At 38.9% G+C, this 26539-nt stretch overlaps 3 long non-coding RNA genes across 3 annotated transcripts in view; 2 read left to right on the top strand and 1 right to left on the bottom strand.

Moving 5' to 3' along the window:
* The window catches only part of LOC127526364 (uncharacterized), a 220310-nt gene that overhangs the window by 6465 nt on the left and 187306 nt on the right, over positions 1-26539 (top strand). The gene's annotated exons all lie outside the window — the stretch shown is intronic.
* The window catches only part of LOC127526362 (uncharacterized), a 52231-nt gene continuing 39215 nt past the window's right edge, over positions 13524-26539 (bottom strand). Inside the window, exon 3 of the long non-coding RNA XR_007933957.1 lies at positions 13524-13836. This is a non-coding gene — a long non-coding RNA (uncharacterized LOC127526362). The remainder of the gene's footprint in view (positions 13837-26539) is intronic.
* LOC127526363 (uncharacterized) overlaps positions 16301-26539 on the top strand; it is a 42705-nt gene continuing 32466 nt past the window's right edge. Inside the window, exon 1 of the long non-coding RNA XR_007933958.1 lies at positions 16301-16497. This is a non-coding gene — a long non-coding RNA (uncharacterized LOC127526363). The remainder of the gene's footprint in view (positions 16498-26539) is intronic.

Genomic DNA, 26539 nt, shown 5'->3' with positions numbered 1-26539 from the left:
GAGATGGCTGCTCGACTCTATCAAGGACATGCAGTTGGCTGTGCTTCGTGTGCACACTGAGTGTTGCTTGACACAGAGAGAACTCTAATGCACCATGGAAAACAATGCAGGGATTTCAACCAACCTGTAACACGGGCGGTCAGGGGATATAGAAATCCTGAGGACTGTTATGATGCAGTTCATGAACTCGACTGAGCGATGGTATTGGTGATGACTGTGAATATTCTTCAGTGGGATGAACATCACCTTTCATTTTCTCTCTGATATCAAGTTCTGCTCTCGGGTTTCTGCAGCTGTCGTTGAACTTCCTCACTTTTCAGCCCTGTAATTTCTCTCAGCCTTTTATTCTTATTATTTATCCTCAGATAAATACTACATAGGTACTGTAAGAGCCATTTTCCTTGTTCTATCAGATTCATGAATGTTTATTAGATGACAATGCATAAACTATGGAAGGTTCCTATAACCCCCGTCAATAGAATCGTTTTGGTATCTTCCTGCCATTTCTAATAGCTTGGAGTAAACATTATTCTTCAGTTAGTGTCAGCCTTGCCTTGTATAAGGTGTGGAGGCATACGGTTTTTAACCGTGACCGCACGTTATCGTGCCTAGGCACTTGCCTATGTGCCAACCGGCTTACGAGCCTTTAAGAAGAAAAGAAGAAATTAAGAACCTTTAAGTAGGAAAGAAGAAATTAAGAACCTTTAAGTAGGAAAGAAGAAATTATGAATCTTTAAGTATAAAAATACTAAAGTCTTTCAAGAAAAGCTAAGTTTATAGAAGATTCTTTTTTTTTTCTTTTTTTGCCTTTTATTCTACGTGTGTAACTATTTTTTCTTTTATTCTTGTGTGGACTATTTACTTTTACCTTTCACTAAATACCTTTAAAACGAACTCTTGGACTCTGAGAATTCTTTTGACACGCGTCTTACCCGTGCCTGATGACACCTTATATATTTTAGCAGCTACAGGTACACATTTATTCCTTTTGATAGTCACATCACAAGTTGTTCAGGCTTTCTTTCTTTCATATCTCAAATGGCTGCTGGGTTGTTGTAGAGCACAATGGCTCCTGCTGCTTCATACACAGAAAGCGTTTAGTTATCTTGTAAGACATTTAAAATCTAACGACACAATACAGAGATGTGTGCTCATTTATGTGTTTTGATGGCGTAAGCACAAAAGCGGGACTGTGCGTACGCACAGAAAAATTCAGATGCAGGAATCTGTTCGCACGCAAACTTTCACGTTCTTCCACTACATAAATCCCGATCAGCGTGAAAAGTAACGCACGTGCACGCGCCTTCTGTCCCGCCCCAACTCCTCCCAGAATTACACCTCTTTGAATATGCAAATCAATATAAATAGCCTTCTGTGAAAAGACAATGGGAAAAGCACAGGGGAAAATATAAGAATTTCAGCGAATACCAAGTGGAGGCAAAGGAAAAACGTACTATTTGTTGGTTTAAACTGTGGTATAATCAACAAAAGGAAGTTGATCGAGTGACAGAGTGTCGGAGAAACTCGAAAGGTCGAGTTCACAAAGTCGCACAGTGCCCGAAATAAAACAGAAATCACATATCAAAGTCGCCGTGAAAAGGCGAGTCGTAGCCCACTGTCTGAGTGTCATATGAAAGCTTATTAGGGTACAGACAAAAAAAATAGGCACACAGTGGGAAAAAAGCACGAAATGTCAACTTTAATCTCGAAATTTCCACTTTAATCACGTAGTTTATTTTGCCATTAAAGTAGAACATCATAAACTTCATCTTAAAATCGTTTATTTTACTAGTTTCTCAAGTAGCACGTTAAATGCTTTGTTCTGTGTTTGATCTTCTATGTGCTCTATGTGAATCACTACGTGCTTCCGTTCTTTCTCTTTCTCCGACAGGACACAGAATCCATTACATTCGAGATATTACAGCTCTCTGAATAATTAAAATACTGACATGTATACGTGATATCTTTTTCATGATGATAGGAATGAAAGCATGTTATTAAACATGGGAACACGGTGGCGCAGTGATTGTTCATATCTCACGCAAGAGGCTTGCTGCGCCATGTGCGACCTTCGATGAAATAATTTATTACAGAAGTACTGTCTCTTTCAAACGTACTAACCTCCAATTCCTGTCCTTACTTTTCTTTCTCCAAAAACCCAATCGCCACACAATCAGCTCTGTAATAGACGTTAAGCTTAGAACGCCAATTCTTCAAAACTTTTAAGGAACATTGAAATATCTTCGTAGTACATGTTTAATTATTCTATTCGTCTATCCTTCCAGTGTCGCGTCAGCACCAGCAAGAATACAGTGCAAGGCAGGAGCTATCCGTGAACTAGCTATACGCTGCGGCACCGTGTCCTCACATGTTTAATTATTAACGAACACGATGCCTGTAAGCCTAACATCATTTTCTAGCCTGTGTAGTAAAATAGAATAGTCAATGGTGTTAAATGCTGCACTTAAGTCCAACAACATAATTACAGTGGAGTTTCCTTCATCGGAGGATATCAGAATGTCGTTTACAACCCGCGTTAGTGCCGTTTCTGTACTATGACCAGTGCGAAAACCAGACTGGAATTTCTCAAATAAATTGTAATGCGTAAGGTGTGACTGAAGCTGATTGGCGACTACTTTTTCTAGTATTTTAGTGAGAATTTGTCATTGTATTTGTCATTCCAATAGATAGTATATAACAAACATTAATACTGCTTGTACAAATCCTGTACTAAATGGCGAATCACAGAGACACAGCAATGGGGCAGACACACAGCACTGCAAACATTAACACTGAATAAATCAGGCAGAGAGTAGAAATCAGCTTATCCACCTTAATAAAAGGACAAGAGTCTGTGTTTCTGTGAATCTGTGTCTCGGTATGGTTGCCACCAAAAACAACCAGAGCCAAACTACAGTGTGATGTTCAGCGTCAGGGAGTGTGGAGGCATTGGGACAGGGGAACCCTAAGTCTTATTATAACTCACGAGATTGAATTAAATGATGTAGTAGGGGTTGTAGGGGACCACTATAGTGTAGCCTGGGCAGTCAGTGCAAATTTTGTGGATAAAGATTTATTGAGGAGGAGCAGAAGAGAGACTTGTTTTACTCCGCTTCCGGTTCTAGACATGGCAAGGTGCAAATTCTGTGAATTTCATTTAAAAATGGCAGGTATCCTAATTGTTCTTTCTGTGAATATTATCCCACACTCCTACTCATAAAGGACCCTGTTGTTTCCAGATAACTGATGACTGTTACCATCAGGCAGGTGTGTCTCACCCCGAAAATGAGGAATAAAGGCAATAGGCTCACCTGCATATCTTCAGTTCAGACAAGGTCACCAACAGCAAATGTGTCGTGTAGACAATTCAAGGTGCTGTCCTGAACTGATGAATCAGTTGAGTGACGAATGAGTAAAATTAATCTTTTCAGTCCAGCGTGTAGAATGATGTTTGAAATTGAAGAGGAATGCACAGAGGAGCAAGTGCTCGACCAAATACTGTTAAAATAGCAATTGCACTGGATATGAATCCAACAGAGACATAATTCTCCAAGGACAAATGAGGTAGCCATCGTGTTTGAGCACCCAGCAGGAGAACCACCTTTGGAGCAGGACCTCCTGATCTATTCTAGAACAGATTTATGGGATGTAAATAGGGACAGCCAGAGGATTAGTTTCCTTGATCCAAACTTGGAAGGAAAGATATTTTCAGTACTTTTTCCATACAGGTGTCAAAGAGTTAAGATAAGTGGAAGGACAGTAACGAATGAGTGGTTAGTAAATTTCATCTCGTATCTGAATCATGTGAGGTACGTCTTGAAATACATATTTAAGGTCATGATTGTGTCAACATTGTCATTAGAGAGGGTACTACTCTTGAATGTGATGAAATTGGGCAATTGGTGAATTTTCTGTATTTCAGTGCCCCTGAAGCAGTGTGGCGGCTGTTTAGATTTGATGTCTGTGAGCATTTGCATATAATTATGCTGTTGAATTTAAAGTGGAAAATAAAGTATGCACATTTATTAGCGGTTGGGGTAGACATGCCACCCTTGTCAGTTTGTTTTAAGCTGAATAAGGACATACCTGGAGTGAGGGAGTATTTTTATTGGCAATTGCCAGAGCTTTACCAGTGTGAAGATACGACTTGGAGATGGACAGTGAGAAGACAGATATTAAAGTTACAGATATTGTCCGAGATGACTTTTACTACGTATTAAAGGGGTTTGAGGACCTTAGAACATTCGAAGGGGTGGTATATGGATCATTCATGGAGGCTGCAAGAGCGAGGGGCCTTGTCAACAATAATTACTTATAGAACAGGTCCATGGAAGAGTCTGTACTCTTTGGGATGAGCCACAGCTGCTTAACACTTGTCTGACTTAATAAAAAAATTAAAAACAAAAAAATTAAATTAAAAAAAAGGCTAACTTTTACTAGTACCTTAAATTTACACCGGCCATTACAGACTCAAATCAAATTTATGTTTTTACTCTATAATAATAATAATAGCAGCTCACTACTCAGAATCGAACCCACAGCCTCCTGATTACGACACAGCGTTGTACCCTAACCCAATTTCTTTTTCTTCAGTTACATTCTTGGATAAAGCGTACTTGTTTTGTTATACATGAACCTTTTGTGAAAGTGTTTATTTGATATTTCGACTACAGTCTTCAGATATTATACACTTCAAGTCAAAATTTTGTCATTAGTACTATAACTTGAAAAAAGTTTCTGTTTTAGTTATGTGTTCAACGTTTCTTGCCTTGCATTTCCTGTCATCCTACATTTACACAGATCATTGTAGACATGAAACACACGTGTAATGTATGTATTCCAAATAACGATATACTGTATTATTTACCCTCTATAATTACAGACACATTACACCACGATAAACAGACTTGAGCTGCATCAGGTGGGGTGATGGGATAGAAGGCTGCTTGTGCTGATCGACACATTTGCAAAAGAAAAGATGCTGATGAGGAGATGAGAGGGAATATAAAGTGGCCTGGCATTACAACTGTTTTCGTAGGTTTCAGGGATTCTGGAGTTAAACTGTTTGCCTTCATTTGTGTCTTTGATACACCAATCAACTCAGAAGAATTGTTTATAAAGTATAGGAGAAGGTTGAGTGAGATAGTTGCTCAACACTATCATATCTCTTTCGTTTCTCAAATAGCTTCAGGGTTGTTGTAGAGCACAATGGCTCCTGCTTCTTCATACACAGAAAGTGTTTAGTTATCTTGCTAAGACTTCTAAAATTATAATGACATAATTCAGAGGTGTGCGCTCATTCATGTGTATTGATATGTATATGTTTGAAATTAATGCTGTGACTGTCCAGTCAGATCCTAAATTTGATTCAGCTCATCGTATTTCCTGACTGTGATGTCTGTTCAAGTGAAATGCCATTATATAAATACACACAGCTGAAGTCATTTTGCTGTTAAATTCCTTGACTTTGCTCTCTGGCGTCAATTCTCGTCTCAGGTTTCTCCAGTCTGCACTGAGTTTTATTTTATTTATTCCCTTGACGTCTTTTCTTTTCCCCTAACCACAGGCTGACGAGTTACAGGTTACATAATTCGCTCCACTGATGAAGTTGTTGAAAATGTCTACCTTCCCAGAATTCTCTTTATTGGCCAGATGCAGTATTGTGGATGAGGAATTTGTACATTAGAACATTAGAACACTCTAGACGAGAACAGGCCATTCAGCCGAACAAAGCTCGCCAGTACTATCCACTTATTTCTTCCAAGAAAACATCAAGTCGAGATTTGAAAGACCCTAACGTCTTACTGTCTACCACACTACTTGGTAGCTTATTCCAAGTTTCTATCGTTCTTTGTGTAAAGAAAAACTTCCTAATGTTTGTGTGAAATTTACCCTTAACAAGTTTCCAACTGTGTCCCCGTGTTCTTGATGAACTCATTTTAAAATAACAGTCTCGATCCACTGGCCTAATTTCCTTCATAATTTTAAACACTTCAATCATGTCACCTCTTAATCTTCTTTTGCTTAAACTGTAAAGGCTCAGCTCTTTTAATTGTTCCTCATAATTCAACCCTTGTACCCCTGGAATCAGCCTAGTCGCTCTTCTCTGGACCTTTTCTAGCGCTGCTATGTCCTTTTTTGTAGCCTGTATTTGTAGTGTTGTTGCAACAATCAAGGAGAGAACAAAACATCTTCTTGTTCTTTCTTTCTTTCAAATGTGAGAGTGTAAAGTGATTTTATTATGTTTATATTACATTATTTAAATTGTTCAGAGGGTTATAGACAGTTTTATTTTTTATGTCATTATTGGTGTATAATTTAACTGTAAGTTTGCTTTCCATTGAGCAGCTCGTCTACACATAGAAGGAGGATGTGCTGCTACAGACAGAGGGTCATTTCACACTGAGCAGATTATTTCTGCAGTCAGAAGAGCAGACAGACTCCTATTGCACACCATTAGGATGTAGAAGGTCAAAACTTAGAAAGTCAGCACAATTCTATTTTTAAAAAGGGTCAAGTTCAAATCACCATTTTTTGGACATTCTACATGCACAAAAGTGAAGCTCATGAACCATTGGTTATCTTTGTTCATGCTCACCTCATTGACGTGTGCTGACGCAGTCTTGACAATAAACAGTATTTTCAGGGGGCACTGAGTTATAGTTGAATGTAACTTGAATTCACAATGGCGCGTTTCAAGGGCTGAAAAACACTCCAAGTGATAACAAGTGTTACGGATGGTTAATCTAGTTGAATCTGATCTACACAGTTAAATTCTGTTAGAATCCATCATTTCACATGTGATACAAGTGGTTTCCACACATAGAAGTTAAGGAACATTGAGTAACACTCAACTTCATTTTCGCCCTATGCGTTTCAATGGGGAAAACAAGTGAATTTGAGATGTTGATGTGTACCTTGAGTAACACTTAGGAAACCATCCATACAGTTATTACCCATTAGGGAACTATGTATTACATCATTTGGAACAGTTTTACATCAGTATTTTCAGGGGGCACTGAGTTATAGTTGAATGTAACTTGAATTCACAATGGTGCGTTTCAAGAGCTGAAAAACACTCCAAGTGATAACAAGTGTTACGGATGCTTAATCTAGTAGAATCTGATCTACACAGTTAAATTCTGTTAGAACAGACCATCCAACAGTTTTTGTTCTTGCCACCCATACCAGTGCCCATGCGATGCTTCTGGACTTTAACACTAGAATTACCAGAGCCTACGAAAAAACTCGTAGATCCGGCCCACCTTAAATCGCTTCTTAAAACCTTTCTCACCTCTCCGCCAGCGTCTTTTGTCATCTAAATGTACTGATAATTGAGACTGTATTCCATCCCCCCAACGACTTAGAACGTAAACAGGCTTTTCCCAGCTAATGTCTTGATTGATTATCTGGGAGTGAAGTGGAGTTTTAGAGTAGAAATAATAAGATTGTTATTTGGAACACACGCATTTCATATGTGTTGCATTTCTACAGTAATCTGTGTAAACACATTGTTAAAACAGAAACGGTTTACAATATTCTAGTAGCAAATGACAAAATGTAGGCATAAACTATATAATGTATGAAGCCTGAAGTCCAAATATCAAAGAAACACTTTCACAAAAGGTACAAAAAAAAGCCACCGCCAAAAAAACCCGCCTTAGTGTGAGACATTGACATGACTTAACTATCACTGCTTCCGTGGCGTAACAGTATCAGTCGCTGACTGGGATTCAGAAGGTCATGAATTCGATCCTGCACAACTCCCATTTGAGAAGTGTTCTTATTTTCACTATTTTAGAATAAAATGATGCATTTGATTTCAGTCTGTAACAGCCGGTGTAATTTATGATATTTGTAAAGGTTAGCTTTATTTTTTTTAAATTCACTTTTCATTGTCTCAGTCACATTCAGGATCCATCCCTACCGCCCCCCACCTGACACTGCGGTTTTTACATAAAGACGCGCTATAGTTCTGCTGTGTATCACGATACATACGACCGCGTGTTTTTTTCCCCCAGTATTGCCAGTCCCCACGTGTTGCTGTATGCTGTTTCTTTTGTACTCCAGGACATGCAGAGGAAAGCATAGTAAAGAGCAGTAACTTCAGCGTCATATGCAATCATCAGACACTCCCCATCTGATGCTGTTTTCACATAAAGACGCGCTAAAGCTCTGCAGTGTACTTGTGACTGCATTGTCATACCAATGCTTGCGAACTGAAGTGTCTGCATGCACTTTTCGTGGCATTATACGTGTATTTTTTGAGCATGCCCATGTAGCTCAAACACAGGAACATATGTTGATGTAAAAGTATAACAAAACAAGTGCACTTTTATTCAAGACTATAACCGAAGAAAAAAGAAAGCAAGTTACAGTAGGCGGAATGCTAAGAACTGCTGATTTCCATTCTGTGCTATATAACTGTTAACATTTGAATCTGATGATTGCATATAGCGCTGTCTTGTTTAGTGTGCGCAAGAACATGCAGGTGGCCAGTTGCTGAATGCTACAACGCACATTTTAAAAAAAGAAAAAGACAAATATATGTGACGTTTTGAAGAAATCATTTTATGACGCGAATAGTACCAATCAGAAAACATCGTCGAAGTAATGCAATATTATTTGAAAACGAACAGCGTCAGGTTGGGTGTGAAGTTATACTGGCGCTGTTTGAGTAAGATCAGAAGCTGAATAAGCTGAAAAAGCTCCTGTTCTGACTCTAAGTAAAAAAACATGAATTAATCAACAGAAATAACCGCGATTGACATTTTAAAGTTAACGATTTACAGTGCATACCAATTTATAAATTCAATGTCCGTTTGAGGAAAAAAAAAACACTTTCTTCAAAGCTGGGAATCGAACTCGCGTCTCTGTGGCACAGTAAGGCAGTGGTGCTCCAAGTCAGCAAACAGTCCTTATAACTTATTTTTTTCAAGATCCATAACACACAGACAGACAGACAGGCAGAGATATACAAACAAACAGGGAAGGCACATGTACTGAAAGAAAAAAAAAAAATCAACATGTGCGTTGTTTCTGCAGCACTGAATAAGCTCACCCGCTCTAACATCACCCCGATCTGACTCTCTAAGTAACAGCGCAAGTACAGACACAAATCAAGTGCATGTGTGTACTGTATAATATTAACAAAAAGAGCAGCTTACTACTGAAAACGGCAAATATAGGAGTGAGTGGGGATCGAACCAGGACTCTTGATTACACTTGGTTTGCGTCTGTACTTGCGATGTTACTTAGAGAGTCAGATCATGGAGGGGTGATGTTAGAGCGGGTGAGCTCATTCAGTGCTGCAGAAACAACGCACATGTTGATTTTTTTTTTCTTTCAGTACATGTGCCTTCCCTGTTTGTTTGTATATCTCTGCCTGTCTGTCTCTGTATTACGCAGTGCTCTGTCTGTCTGTGTGTTATGGATCTTGAAAAAAATAAGTTATAAGGACAGTTGTTCATGCAGTCTCAATTGTTAAAAAAATATTTTAAAAGGAGCATCCCACATGAAAATATAACGATCTCATTAACTGACAGTGCATACCAATTTACAAATTTTATGTCCGTTTGAGGTTAAAAAGAAAAAAAAGAAGTAACACTTTATCCCCAGCGGGGAATTGAACTCATGTTTGTGAGGCAGAGAAAAGCTACTCGGTCTGAGAGGCAAATCTTAGCACGCTACGCCACGGAAGCTGTTATATGGTGTGTGAAGCTTTTGTGGAAGTGTTTATTTGATCTTAGGAACTCGGGCTTTACACATTCTATAGTTTATGCCTACATTTTGTAACATTTATTACTAAAATATGAAAAAGTTTCTGTTTTAGCAATGTGTTCACACAGATTACTGTAGAAACGGAACACGCATGAAATGCATGTATTCCAAATAGCGATGTATTATTTCTATTCTAAAACTCCAGCAGTTCAGTCACTCCCAGATAATCAAACAAGGCATGAGCTGTGAAAACTTAGTGAACGTTCTGCGACGGTGGGGGACGGAATAGCCGGCTGCTCGCTGCTCCTCTTAATCAGCACATTTAGAAGAGAAAAGAGAGGTGAGAACGGTTTTAAGGTGGGCCGGATCTACGAGTTTTTTCGTAGACTCTGGTAATTCTAGTGTTAACCAAATAGTCAACAGGCCCCTTCCTTTCCTTAATTTCATAGCACCCTTTCCAATGAACCAATAATTTGGAAGAGGAAGTGGAAGAAGTTTGACCCGATTTCTGGAACCAAACACTAGGAGCATCTTACCATGGGTATATATTTGGGCTGATTGCGCATGTTCCATATAAGCTCTTAGTATTGGTCTAAATTTACCAAATATACTGCATAATTGTATGATATATTTGAAGATATTTATTGAAGGGGGCACCTCACTTTTCCATCCATCTTTTATTATATGAAGTAATCCCTGATGTTGTTACCCATATAAAAATGCATAAGGTGAAAAAACTATAGAGGCTTGTGGGACTTCCTGGTATGAAGATAGCAAGAGGGGTAGTAACTGATCCTAGTTAGGAGCCCTCTTCTTTGTCTGGTCAGTCAAGGGCACAGCCCTCTAAGAAAAATGAAGTACAAACCCACCTTGAGAAGCATTTGCTTGTGCATCTTATTAAGCTGTTTGACTAGACCATCAAGCTGAGAATGGTACACTGAAGTCTTAAGGTGCTTGATTTGGAGAAATTTGGCAACCTTCCTGAACGTCTTTGAGGTAAATGGCATCCCTTGGTCCATTTCCTAACTCCTCCTTTGGGATATGCGCAATGACCCATACCAGTGCCCATGTGATGCTTCTGGACTTTAAGGGGATAGCCCCTGGATAAAATGTAACATAATACGATTTATGTCCTCGGGCCGAGGGTTCAAGATGATTTGCTATGTCCAGCCTGATATGTTCAGAAGTTCATATATATATCTGAGGAACGGAACAAGAGGAGCATGGTCTTTTCTAAGAATCTGTTGCAGTTGACATGCCAGACACGAAACACAAAAGTGACGGATCTCCTCATTAATTCCCTGACAGTAAAATCAAAGTTTTATCCTTTCGAGTGTTTTGTCAGTTCCAAGATAGCCACCCAAGAGGTTTGTGTGTGCTAACTCGCAAAACTGCCACTGGTAAGTTTTTGGTACCAGCAACAATGACCTCAACTCACCCTCATGTTCTGACAAATGACATAATAAATCATTTTAAAATACAAAGTAGGGTTCTGGTGGCATGGAGTGGGTGGTACACTGTCAGTTAACTTTAGTAAATCGTCATTCCACTGTTCTCTTTGAAAAGATGCTGATGTTTAAGGAAATTGACATTGAAAAGCAAATCAGTCCTGACCTCCCTGGGTGGAGTTATTGCCAACGTCAGTTCGCTCGTGTCCTTGATAGCAGGTACATGATATAAAACATAATAAAATCACGTTACAATGTGTCTTGTTTGTCTTTTTTATTTTGTGCTCTCCTTGTGTGTTGCATCAATACATCCAAAAAAAATTACTCGTCCACATTAATGCATCTGGACAATAAATAGAATTCTGGGAAGGGAGACACTTTAACAACTTCATCAGTGTAATGGATTGTGTAACCTGCAACTCGTCAGCCTGTGGTTAGGGGAAAGGAAAAGACGTCAAGGGAATAAATAAAATAAAACTCAGTGCAAAAAGGAGAAACCTGAGACGAGAACTGACACCAGAGAGCAAAGTCAAGGAATTTAACACAAAATGACTTCAGCTGTGTGTGTTTATATAATGGCATTTCACCTGAACAGACATCACAATCAGGAAATACGATGAGCTGAATCAAATTTAGGATCTGAGTGGACAGTCACAGCATTGTCTGGGATTAGTGACACGACTTGACACAAAGAACTTTCATGTGTTTGAAATCAACAAGTTGAGGTTTATCTAAACACACGGATATCAAGTGTCAGGACTTTGTTAATGATCACTTAAAGACACTTGTGTTCAAATCCTCACTAAAGCATTCATCACAAAGAAATAAAATATCAAAACACACGAATGAGCGCACACCTCTGTATTGTGTTGTTAGATTTGTAAAAGTCTTACCAAGATAACTGAACACTTTCTGAGCCATTGTGCTCTACAACAACCAGCAGCCATTTGAGAAATGAAAGAGAAAGAAAGAAAACCTGAACAATTTGTGATGTGACTATCAAAAGGAATAAATGTGGTGACAGGCAGACAATTACTGACATAAAAATGTAATTCCTTTACATTTAAGTTTCTCTGTTTTTTGATAGAATTGAGCACAATGCTGTTCTCTGAAGTATTAATTGTGTTCTCTATGAGGTGAGCAGCTGTGGCTAATGAGACTTCACAAATATTCACAAACGTCTGTCTAAAGCAGCAAATCATACGTTTAATTGTGGACATCAAACCTCATTTGACCTTCTCAGTCGTCCATTTCAGTCACCTCAGTGTCATTTAGTGAGCCAGCAGTGTGAGGAGTGAAAGCCGACTGCTCCGTCTGCACTCGTCTGTCATCTGCTGCCTTATTGAGGAGGAGTGCGGATTAAAGTGCAGGAATAGGAAGCATCAAATTAAAATTAAAAGTTTAATGTGAGACAAAACTAAAATCATCAAGGAACATTTCATAGAACTTGACTCTTAAACAAATCCCCACCGCCTGACCAAAGCTGAGCTCAGCTGTGGAGTTTTTAGTTGTTAAATCTGAAAGTCTATGTAAATTATATCCTAAAAGATTTTTATATTTCCAGATATTAGGTAAAATTCAGCACAAAACTTAATTTATATTGAATTAAATAATCTATCCATCCATCCATCCATTTTCCAACCCGCTGAATCCAAACACAGGGTCACAGGGGGTCTGCTGGAGCCAATCCCAGCCAACACAGGGCACAAGGCAGGAACCAATCCCGGGCAGGGTGCCAACCCACTGCAGGAAACACACAAACACACCCACACATCAAGCACACACTAAGGCCAATTTAGAATCACCAATCCACCTAACTTGCATGTCTTTGGACTGTGGGAGGAAACCCATGCAGACACGAGGAGAACATGCAAACTCCACACAGGGAGGACCTAGGAAGCGAACCTAGGCCTCCTAACTGCGAGGCAGCCACGCTACAACTTGACCACCGTGCCACCCTGAAATAAATAATTCTCATCCATAATAATAGAAATAGCTATAATCATTTTACAATGTAGAAATACAAAAAAATAAAATAAAGTCACCAAGAAACCCTGAAGTGTTACTAGGAATTGCAAGGAGTCTCCTACATTTACATCGCTGTTTATTAAACATTCAAAGAAGAAGAAGATTTATGAAAATTACTGTGGTGAAATAAGCAGTAATCATAAACAGTGTACACTCTACACCAATAGAGTACAATTGTAACAAAAACAGCTTTCAAAAAAACAGCGAATATGAAATGAGTGTATTGTTAAAAAATATGTCACAGTTTTGCACTGTTAATATGAAAAATGAGGAAATGCGTAATATACAAATAATTAAAAACATCTAATCTTAGAAAGTACATTTTTTTTATTTTCTTTACCATTTACAGTAAACTGATCACAGAAGAAGCTGGACTAAATATTTTACAACTCAGGATGATTTTCAGTGCTTTTCTGAACCAGGAATAAAGAAAAGCGTAAAGAATTGGATTAACTCCATAGTTCACTTCACTGACCAACACCAAGACATTCCTGATGATACGTGTGATTAGGTTACTACCATCATTAAAAAGATTGTACACATAAAGAGGCAGCCAGCAGATAATAAAAGCCCCCACGACTACTCCTAATGTTTTTGCGGCTTTTCTTTCAGACGGTTTTGATATTTTACTGTCACTCAACTCCTCAGTTTGCCTCTTTTCTATCATACAGTTGATGGCTCTTGAATGGCTTCTTGCAACTACAAATATTCTGATATAGAAAACAATCATCAGTGAATAAGGAAGAAAAAAAGTTATAAGTAAAATAAAAATGGCCATTTCATCATAAGTGAATACTCCACAAGTTCCTTCACAAAACTCTACATCAATATAACTCAAACATAAACCTACGACTGTAATTAAAACTGCAAGCAGCCACACTACAGCAATGCTGATGGCCGCAACACTCAAAGTTATTTTTGAGCTGTAAAAGAAAGGATGGCAGACAGCAATGTAGCGATCAATGGATATTAAAACCACATTATATACAACTACAGTATTAAGAATGTTTGCAAGTGCCTGATATAAATAACAATAAATAACACCAAAGTACCAGCAAAATTCAATCACTGTAATTAAAGAAAAGGGCATCACAAAGAAACCTGATAAGAAATCGGCCGCTGCGAGTGAAAGGATCAGAAGATTAGTTGGCGTGTGCAGCTGAACAAAATGAGAAATAGAAATGATGACAAGAAGATTTCCAAAGACTGTCGAGAAAAGCACAAGACATGAGAAAGTGTAATAAAATCCATAAACTTCAGTTTCATAAATCAGTTTATAACAAGATGTATTACTGTGAGTATAACAACGGCCAATTTTCAGTTGTTTAAACTCCATGTCTGTCCCTGACTGAGCCGTCCTGCCTGCACACTCAGATGTTTATACACTGAGGCCCTGCGACTGCCATATTCTCTCTGCTGACGTAATTCACATGAGGCGTCTCTCTGCTGTGTTTGCTTCACAAATTCTCTCAGGATGTTTGTTTGTTCATTTCAGTTCTTACTCACTAATGAGTTCATCAGATCTCAGATGTCTTCATTATGTTTGTTTGTCAGGAGCCGCTCAGGGCTGCGGTGGTCTCTACTCACAGCTCCACAGTGGTCCAGCTGCTGGCTCTCTGCAGTTTCCTTCTTCTCCTCTGTCTGCTAATTTTGTTTTTTTGTTCTCAGTCACTTTGACTTTCTTTCCTCATCACAGCGAGCAGCACATTAAATCAGCAGGTTCAGATGAGCTGAGGTTGTGCCCAGTGGTGGTCTGACACTCCATGCTGTCCTGTGCTGCTCAGAGCCCCTCTGACACCTGTGAGCTGACCCACCCTGTGCTCATGAGAGGCCCACACACACACACACACACACAGTGTACAGTAACAGCTGTATGTTTTTGTCTTTTCCGGACCCTCACATTAAATTCCAAACAGTATTCCCCCTCCACGTTGCTCTCTGCCAGTCTGACGTTGTGCTGATTGTCTTTGTCTGATTTTCTGGACGTCTTTCTTTGCATAAATCATCAAACACACAACATGCATTTCTCTGTGGCAGTGGCAGGTAAACTCTCAGAATTCCAATGCAGCAGCGCTCACTGATGTGCTTTTTATTTCGAAGACATTTGCTGTGTCACTGATTTCTAACTTTGTATCAAACAAAACTAAATGACTGCGTCTGTCGGGTTTGAAGCACCGAGGAGCATCGCACTGCATGAGTCTGTTAGCCGTCATCACTATAAGGACAATTAAAGTTGTTAATAAAGATAGAAATGATGTCAAGATCTCTCCAGAACAATCTACTAATATATTTTAAGACTTAGGTTCACTATTTTATATTAATATTACAATTATATTAAATTCATACTGTATTAGAGTAACAGCAAAAAATACGTGAGGACCACCATCTCCATCATACGAGTTCAGTTTTGATTGAAGAATTAGCAGCAGCTGCTCAATGATGGCAGACGTACGACTTTACAGGAGTTTGTGTGTCATGTTGTTGTCATCCCCTCCTCATCAACACAGACAGTGAAGTGGTCCTCACCACACCAGAGCTCATACGTGACACACTGGTGGTCCGTTAATACTAACTTTATGTCAGGCCCCCTCATCTCTCCTTGTGTCACTGAAGCACCTTGTATTGTCACATGTCACATATTTATGTCATTAGTCTGCATAATGCAATGCATTTTAGGGGACAGCAGGCTTTAGGTTATAAAGCAGTTCTGCACAGGGAGCCCACCCATCGTCAGACACTCACACCTCTTCACAAGAAGTAAAATGTTAGGTCTGAAAACACAATGGGAGGTCTGAAACCTGAAAGTACTGATTAGGAGAAAGACTTAAGTGTTATAATGGACTCATTCAGAAGCCATTAAGACAGTTAAGAGAATGTCAGGTTATATAGCGCCCTGATGTGTACAGCAGATTTCCCAACTGTCAGTCCACAGATCAGCATCAGTCCATACAAAAATATTCCTACCCACATAACAGCAGGTCAGCCCATTATATCCACCGTAATAAAAGTTTCTGTGTGTTCTGTTCATCCAGTTGCTTTTTGTCTTCCATTCCAACAGATGGCACTTTGCAAACATTTTTAGTGTTAAAATGCATTACAATACAATACAGTTTATTTTTGTACAGCCCAAAATCACACAGGAAGTGCCGCAATGGGCTTTAACAGGCCCTGCCTCTTGACAGCCCCCCAGCCTTGACTCTCTAAGAAGACAAGGAAAAACTCCCCAAAAAAAAACCTTGTAGGGAAAAAATGGAAGAAACCTTGGGAAAGGCAGTTCAAAGAGAGACCCCTTTCCAGGTAGGTTGGGTGTGCAGTGGGTGTCAAAAGAAGGGGGTCAATACAATGCAGTACACAGAACAGAACAAATCCTCAATAAAACATTAAAAATGTTTTAGAAGTACAGAGCAGATTTTAACAGTAGATGATATCACATAATAAGATTTAGATAATTTTAGACTCCTTGAGACTTCATCCATCACGCTGCCTCCCCCATTTGGCCATTCCATGGCTGAAACAGTGTTGGGCCAGCCAATCCGATGAAAGGACCTCTCTTTCTCACGATTCCTGCGATCCTCCATCAGGGATGACTTTACTTTTGGCAGGCAAAACAACTTGACAGGTGGGCCGTGGCACCAAGTAGCACATTTGAGTACCAAGAAGAGAAACAGAATAGGTGAGGGTTAGTATCCAATTCTAACTATCATGTGACTTATGTTTTAGTGCTAATGACTAACAACAGAGATGCAGTCTGTACAGTTAATCAGCAGCTCTAGTCAGGGTATGCTAAACTGAAGTAGTGAGTCTTCAGCCGGGATTTAAAAGCTGAGACCGAAGGGGCATCTCTTATAGTAGCAGGCAGACCATTCCACAGTTTAGGGGCCCTGTAACTAAAAGCTCGACCTCCCATTGTTATTTTATTAATCCTTGGAACCATAAGCAGACCAGCATCTTGAGATCTTAATGTGCGCTCTGGTTTGTAAGTCATGATAAGTTCAGACAAGTAAGCCAGACCTCGGCCATTTAATGCATTATATGTTAAAAGAAGGATTTTGAAATCTGCCCTAAACTTAACCGGGAGCCAGTGTAAGGATTTAAGAACTGGAGTTATGTGTTCATATTTTCTTGTTCTTGTAATAATTCTTGCAACCGCATTTTGTATTAACTGGAGGCTGTATAAAAAACAGTTTGAACATCCAGTGAACACCGCATTGCAGTAGTCAATCCTACTAGAAATAAATGCATTAATTAATTTCTCAGAATCCTGTTTATTTAGAAAGCGCCTTAAGTTCCTAACATTTTTAAGATGGAAGAAACATGATTTGGACAACTTTGTAATATGCGTTTTAAATGACATGCTAGAGTCAAAGATAACTCCTAGATTGCGGGCTGATTCAGTAAAATTAATTGGGATTCCAACTAAGTTAAATGATGACAACATATTGTTGTGATCAGCATCATTCCCTCCAACAATTAAGATCTCTGTTTTATTGGTGTTTAAAGACAAGTAGTTCTAATTCATCCACTCCTTTAATTCGCTAGCACAACTAATTAAAGACAACATTGGAGAAACTTCATCTGATTTAAATGAAAGGTATAACTGGGTGTCTTCTGCATACGAGTGAAAATTAACATTATGTTTCCTAATGAGAGATCCCAGTGGAAGCATGTAAAGTGAAAACAGTAAAGGTCCCAGTACTGAGCCCTGCGGGACACCATATTGAACTTCTGTGTATAATGATGGAGTCCTGTCAGCACATTTCTGTACATATTGGAATCAATTTGATAAATAAGAACTAAACCAAGCGAGCACGGTGCCTGTAAGCCCAACATCATTTTCTAGCCTGTGTAGTAAAATAGAATGGTCGATGGTGTCAAATGCTGCACTTAAGTCCAACAACATAATTACAGTGGAGTTTCCTTCATCGGAGGATATCAGAATGTCGTTTACAACCCGCATTAGTGCCGTTTCTGTACTATGACCAGTGCGAAAACCAGACTGGAATTTCTCAAATAAATTGTAATGCGTAAGGTGTGACTGAAGCTGATTGGCGACTACTTTTTCTAGTATTTTAGAGAGAATTTGTCATTGTATTTATCATTCCAATAGATGGTATATAACAAACATTAATACTGCTTGTACAAATCCTGTACTAAATGGCGTATCACAGAGACACAGCAATGGGGCAGACACACAGCACTGCAAACGTTAACACTGAACACATCCAAAAGAGAGTAACTGCCAGATGGACAGAAATTAGCTTATCCACCTTAATAAAAGGACAAGAGTCTGTGTGTTTGTGAATCTGTGTCTCGGTCTGGTTGCCATGTCTCTGTCACTCCAACATATGGTGCGTCACAAGCACTTGAAATAATACAATTCATCACATTTGTCATTCCAACAAATGGTTGTACCAAATGGCATATAACAGAGACATATGAAGTGTCTGTCTGTGTTTCTGTGTATCTCTGAGTCTGTCAAAAGACAATTGTTAAAAGACAATTGGTATGGGATTCGTAAAAGTAGTGCTAATGTTTGTGATGCGCCATTTGTTGAAATAACAAATGCAGTGCACATTCTTGCTACTTGAATTACAAAAACACATTCCAGTAGATGGTGCACTTCAAATGTTAACACCTAATATGTCAAACAGAGAGTAACTGCCAGATGAACAGAAACAGGCAGCTGTATCTCAAAAGCAATAAGCTTCCATTGGAGGAAAGGATCAAATGTATAAACGTATGATGAGACAGCATGACAAACCCAAAGGTAAGGAAGTCAGGGACAAAAGAAATCAAGATGTGATGCACCAGACCAGAGATGATGAATTTTCTGAGGATGTGAATTATTAAGGACGTCTGTGCACACACAATACTTAGGCAGCAGAAACCCCAGAGGAACATGGAGAGTGAAATCATAAGAATACCACGGCCATTGTAGCAGTGCGGGCTCAGGAGACACCAAAAACAACCAGAGCCAAACTACAGTGTGATGTTCAGCGTCAGAGGGTGTGGAGGCATTGGGACAGGGGAGCCCTAAGTCTTACTATACCTCACGAGATTGAATTAAATGATGTAGTAGGGGTTGTAGGGGACCACTAGAGTGTAGCCTGGGCAGTCAGTGCAAATTTTGTGGATAAAGATTTATTGAGGAGGAGCAGAAGAGAGACTTGTTTTACTCCGCTTTCGGTTCTAGACATGGCAAGGTGCAAATTCTGTGAATTTCATTTAAAAATGGCAGGTATCCTAATTGTTCTTTCTGTGAATATTATCCCACACTCCTACTCATAAAGGACCCTGTTGTTTCCAGATAACTGATGACTGTTACCATTAGGCAGGTGTGTCTCACCCCGAAAATGAGGAATAAAGGCAATAGGCTCACCTGCATATCTTCAGTTCAGACAAGGTCACCAACAGCAAATGTGTTGTGTGGACAATTCAAGGTGCCGTCCTGAACTGATGAATCAGTTAAGTGACGAATGAGTAAAATTAATCTTTTCAGTCCAGCGTGTAGAATGATGTTTGAAATTGAAGAGGAATGCACAGAGGAGCAGGAGTTCGACCAAACACTTACAGTAGCAATAGCACTGGATACAAATCCACAGAGACATAATTCTCCAAGGACAAATGAGGTAGCCATCGTGTTTGAGCACCCAGCAGGAGAAGCACCTCTGGAGCAGGACCTCCTGATCTGTTCTAGAGCAGATTCATGGGATGTAAATAGGGACAGCCAGAGGATTAGTTTCCTTGATCCAAACTTGGAAGGAAAGATATTTTCACTACTTTTTCCATACAGGTGTCAAAGAGTTAAGAGAAGTGGAAGGACAGTAACGAGTGAGAGGTTAGTAAATTTCAACCTGTATGTGAGTCATGCGAGGTGCGTCTTCAAATACGTATTTAAGGTCATGATTGTGTCAGCATTGTCATTAGAGAGGGTACTACTCTTGAACGTGATGAAATTAGGCAATTGGTGAATTCTCATTGTATCTGCGCCCCTGAGGCAGCGTGGCCGCTGTTTTGATTTGATGTCTATGAGCATTTGCATATAATTATGCTCTTGAATTTAAAGTAGAAAATGAAGTATGCACATTTATTAGGGGTAGGGGTAGACATACCACCCTGTCAGTTTAGTTTAAGCTGAATAAGGACATACCTGGAGTGAGGGAGCATTTTTATTGGCAATTGCCAGAGCCTTAGCAGTGTGAAGATATGACTTGGAGATGGACAGTGAGAAGACAGATATTAAAGATACCGATATTGTTTAAGACCACTTTTACTACGTATTAAAGGGGCTTGAGGACCTTAGAACATTCAAAGGGGTGGTTTATGGATCATTCATGGAGGCTACAAGAGCGAGGGGCCTTGTCAACAATAATTACTTATGGAACAGGTCCTAGGAAGAATCTGTACTCTTTGGGATGAGCCGCAGCTGCTTAACACTTGTCTGACTTAATAAAAAAAAATAAAAACAAATAAAAATAAAATTAAAAAAAACGCTAACCTTTACTAGTACTTTAAATTTACACCGGCCGTTACAGACTCAAATCAAATTTATGTTTTTACTCTATAATAGTAATAATAATAGCAACACACTACTCAAAAATGTAAATACTGTAAGGACCCAGAATCGAACCCACAGCCTTTTGATTACGACACAGCGTTGTACCCTAATACCAATTTCTTTTTCTTCAGTTACATTCTTGGATAAAGTGTACTTGTTTTGTTATACATGAACCTTTTGTGAAAGTGTTTATTTGATATTTCGACTACAGTCTTCAGATATTATACACTTCAAGTCAAAATTTTGTCATTAGTACTATAACTTGAAAAAAGTTTCTGTTTTAGTTATGTGTTCAACGTTTCTTGCCTTGCATTTCCTGTCATCCTACATTTACACAGATCATTGTAGACATGAAACACACGTGTAATGTATGTATTCCAAATAACGATATACTGTATTATTTACCCTCTATAATTACAGACACATTACACCACGATAAACAGACTTGAGCTGCATCAGGTGGGGTGATGGGATAGAAGGCTGCTTGTGCTGATCGACACATTTGCAAAAGAAAAGATGCTGATGAGGAGATGAGAGGGAATATAAAGTGGCCTGGCATTACAACTGTTTTCGTAGGTTTCAGGGATTCTGGAGTTAAACTGTTTGCCTTCATTTGTGTCTTTGATACACCAATCAACTCAGAAGAATTGTTTATAAAGTATAGGAGAAGGTTGAGTGAGATAGTTGCTCAACACTATCATATCTCTTTCGTTTCTCAAATAGCTTCAGGGTTGTTGTAGAGCACAATGGCTCCTGCTTCTTCATACACAGAAAGTGTTTAGTTATCTTGCTAAGACTTCTAAAATTATAATGACATAATTCAGAGGTGTGCGCTCATTCATGTGTATTGATATGTATATGTTTGAAATTAATGCTTTAAGAAGAACTTGAACACAAGTGTTTTTTAAAGTGATTATTAACAAAGACCTGATGCCTTCTATCGGTGCTTTTAGATAAACTTTGTCATGTTGATTTCAAACACGTGAAAGTTCTTTGTGTCAAGTCGTGTCACTAACTCAAACAATGCTGTGACTGTCCAGTCAGATCCTAAATTTGATTCAGCTCATCGTATTTCCTGACTGTGATGTCTGTTCAAGTGAAATGCCATTATATAAATACACACAGCTGAAGTCATTTTGCTGTTAAATTCCTTGACTTTGCTCTCTGGTGTCAATTCTCGTCTCAGGTTTCTCCAGTCTGCACTGAGTTTTATTTTATTTATTCCCTTGACGTCTTTTCTTTTCCCCTAACCACAGGCATACGAGTTACAGGTTACATAATTCGCTCCACTGATGAAGTTGTTGAAAATGTCTACCTTCCCAGAATTCTCTTTATTGGCCAGATGCAGTATTGTGGATGAGGAATTTGTACATTAGAACATTAGAACACTCTAGACGAGAACAGGCCATTCAGCCGAACAAAGCTCGCCAGTACTATCCACTTATTTCTTCCAAGAAAACATCAAGTCGAGATTTGAAAGACCCTAACGTCTTACTGTCTACCACACTACTTGGTAGCTTATTCCAAGTTTCTATCGTTCTTTGTGTAAAGAAAAACTTCCTAATGTTTGTGTGAAATTTACCCTTAACAAGTTTCCAACTGTGTCCCCGTGTTCTTGATGAACTCATTTTAAAATAACAGTCTCGATCCACTGGCCTAATTTCCTTCATAATTTTAAACACTTCAATCATGTCACCTCTTAATCTTCTTTTGCTTAAACTGTAAAGGCTCAGCTCTTTTAATTGTTCCTCATAATTCAACCCTTGTACCCCTGGAATCAGCCTAGTCGCTCTTCTCTGGACCTTTTCTAGCGCTGCTATGTCCTTTTTTGTAGCCTGTATTTGTAGTGTTGTTGCAACAATCAAGGAGAGAACAAAACATCTTCTTGTTCTTTCTTTCTTTCAAATGTGAGAGTGTAAAGTGATTTTATTATGTTTATATTACATTATTTAAATTGTTCAGAGGGTTATAGACAGTTTTATTTTTTATGTCATTATTGGTGTATAATTTAACTGTAAGTTTGCTTTCCATTGAGCAGCTCGTCTACACATAGAAGGAGGATGTGCTGCTACAGACAGAGGGTCATTTCACACTGAGCAGATTATTTCTGCAGTCAGAAGAGCAGACAGACTCCTATTGCACACCATTAGGATGTAGAAGGTCAAAACTTAGAAAGTCAGCACAATTCTATTTTTAAAAAGGGTCAAGTTCAAATCACCATTTTTTGGACATTCTACATGCACAAAAGTGAAGCTCATGAACCATTGGTTATCTTTGTTCATGCTCACCTCATTGACGTGTGCTGACGCAGTCTTGACAATAAACAGTATTTTCAGGGGGCACTGAGTTATAGTTGAATGTAACTTGAATTCACAATGGCGCGTTTCAAGGGCTGAAAAACACTCCAAGTGATAACAAGTGTTACGGATGGTTAATCTAGTTGAATCTGATCTACACAGTTAAATTCTGTTAGAATCCATCATTTCACATGTGATACAAGTGGTTTCCACACATAGAAGTTAAGGAACATTGAGTAACACTCAACTTCTTTTTCGCCCTATGCGTTTCAATGGGGAAAACAAGTGAATTTGAGATGTTGATGTGTACCTTGAGTAACACTTAGGAAACCATCCATACAGTTATTACCCATTAGGGAACTATGTATTACATCATTTGGAACAGTTTTACATCAGTATTTTCAGGGGGCACTGAGTTATAGTTGAATGTAACTTGAATTCACAATGGTGCGTTTCAAGAGCTGAAAAACACTCCAAGTGATAACAAGTGTTACGGATGCTTAATCTAGTAGAATCTGATCTACACAGTTAAATTCTGTTAGAACAGACCATCCAACAGTTTTTGTTCTTGCCACCCATACCAGTGCCCATGCGATGCTTCTGGACTTTAACACTAGAATTACCAGAGCCTACGAAAAAACTCGTAGATCCGGCCCACCTTAAATCGCTTCTTAAAACCTTTCTCACCTCTCCGCCAGCGTCTTTTGTCATCTAAATGTACTGATAATTGAGACTGTATTCCATCCCCCCAACGACTTAGAACGTAAACAGGCTTTTCCCAGCTAATGTCTTGATTGATTATCTGGGAGTGAAGTGGAGTTTTAGAGTAGAAATAATAAGATTGTTATTTGGAACACACGCATTTCATATGTGTTGCATTTCTACAGTAATCTGTGTAAACACATTGTTAAAACAGAAACGGTTTACAATATTCTAGTAGCAAATGACAAAATGTAGGCATAAACTATATAATGTATGAAGCCTGAAGTCCAAATATCAAAGAAACACTTTCACAAAAGGTACAAAAAAAAGCCACCGCCAAAAAAACCAACCTTAGTGTGAGACATTGACATGACTTAACTATCACTGCTTCCGTGGCGTAACAGTATCAGTCGCTGACTGGGATTCAGAAGGTCATGAATTCGATCCTGCACAACTCCCATTTGAGAAGTGTTCTTATTTTCACTATTTTAGAATAAAATGATACATTTGATTTCAGTCTGTAACAGCCGGTGTAATTTATGATATTTGTAAAGGTTAGCTTTATTTTTTTTAAATTCACTTTTCATTGTCTCAGTCGCATTCAGGATCCATCCCTACCGCCCCCCACCTGACACTGCGGTTTTTACATAAAGACGCGCTATAGTTCTGCTGTGTATCACGATACATACGACCGCGTGTTTTTTTCCCCCAGTCTTGCCAGTCCCCACATGTTGCTGTATGCTGTTTCTTTTGTACTCCAGGACATGCAGAGGAAAGCATAGTAAAGAGCAGTAACTTCAGCGCTATATGCAATCATCAGACACTCCCCATCTGATGCTGTTTTCACATAAAGACGCGCTAAAGCCCTGCAGTGTACTTGTGACTGCATTGTCATACCAATGCTTGCGAACTGAAGTGTCTGCATGCACTTTTCGTGGCATTACACGTGTATTTTTTGAGCATGCCTATGTAGCTCAAACACAGGAACATATGTTGATGTAAAAGTATAACAAAACAAGTGCACTTTTATTCAAGACTATAACCGAAGAAAAAAGAAAGCAAGTTACAGTAGGCGGAATGCTAAGAACTGCTGATTTCCATTCTGTGCTATATAACTGTTAACATTTGAATCTGATGATTGCATATAGCGCTGTCTGATTTAGTGTGCGCAAGAACATGCAGGTGGCCAGTTGCTGAGGGCTACAACGCACATTTTAAAAAAAGAAAAAGACAAATATATGTGACGTTTTGAAGAAATCATTTTATGACGCGAATAGTACCAATCAGAAAACATCGTCGAAGTAATGCAATATTATTTGAAAACGAAAAGCGTCAGGTTGGGTGTGAAGTTATACTGGCGCTGTTTGAGTCAGATCAGAAGCTGAATAAGCTGAAAAAGCTCCTGTTCTGACTCTAAGTAAAAAAGCATGAATTAATCAACAGAAATAACCGCGATTGACATTTTAAAGTTAACGATTTACAGTGCATACCAATTTATAAATTCAATGTCCGTTTGAGGAAAAAAAAAACACTTTCTTCATAGCTGGGAATCGAACTCGCGTCTCTGTGGCACAGTAAGGCAGTGGTGCTCCAAGTCAGCAAACAGTCCTTATAACTTATTTTTTTCAAGATCCATAACACACAGACAGACAGAGCACTGCGTAATACAGAGACAGACAGGCAGAGATATACAAACAAACAGGGAAGGCACATGTACTGAAAGAAAAAAAAAAATCAACATGTGCGTTGTTTCTGCAGCACTGAATGAGCTCACCCGCTCTAACATCACCCCGATCTGACTCTCTAAGTAACAGCGCAAGTACAGACACAAATCAAGTGCATGTGTGTACTGTATAATATTAACAAAAAGAGCAGCTTACTACTGAAAACGGCAAATATAGGAGTGAGTGGGGATCGAACCAGGACTCTTGATTACACTTGGTTTGCGTCTGTACTTGCGCTGTTACTTAGAGAGTCAGATCATGGAGGGGTGATGTTAGAGTGCCTGAGCTCATTCAGTGCTGCAGAAACAACGCACATGTTGATTTTTTTTTCTTTCAGTACATGTGCCTTCCCTGTTTGTTTGTATATCTCTGCCTGTCTGTCTCTGTATTACGCAGTGCTCTGTCTGTCTGTGTGTTATGGATCTTGAAAAAAATAAGTTATAAGGACAGTTGTTCATGCAGTCTCAATTGTTAAAAAAATATTTTAAAAGGAGCATCCCACATGAAAATATAACGATCTCATTAACTGACAGTGCATACCAATTTACAAATTTTATGTCCGTTTGAGGTTAAAAAGAAAAAAAAGAAGTAACACTTTATCCCCAGCGGGGAATTGAACTCATGTTTGTGAGGCAGAGAAAAGCTACTCGGTCTGAGAGGCAAATCTTAGCTCGCTACGCCACGGAAACTGTTATATAGGGTGTGAAGCTTTTGTGGAAGTGTTTATTTGATCTTAGGAACTCTGGCTTTACACATTCTATAGTTTATGCCTACATTTTGTAACATTTATTACTAAAATATGAAAAAGTTTCTGTTTTAGCAATGTGTTTACACAGATTACTGTAGAAACGGAACACGCATGAAATGCATGTATTCCAAATAGCGATGTATTATTTCTATTCTAAAACTCCAGCAGTTCAGTCACTCCCAGATAATCAAACAAGCCATGAGCTGTGAAAACTTAGTGAACGTTCTGCGACGGTGGGGGATGGAATAGCCGGCTGCTCGCTGCTCCTCTTAATCAGCACATTTAGAAGAGAAAAGAGAGGTGAGAACGGTTTT

The sequence above is a fragment of the Erpetoichthys calabaricus genome (assembly GCF_900747795.2).
Source record: "Erpetoichthys calabaricus chromosome 1 unlocalized genomic scaffold, fErpCal1.3 SUPER_1_unloc_22, whole genome shotgun sequence".
Lineage (NCBI taxonomy): Eukaryota > Metazoa > Chordata > Cladistia > Polypteriformes > Polypteridae > Erpetoichthys > Erpetoichthys calabaricus.
This window is presented reverse-complemented; position numbering and strand designations above follow the sequence as displayed.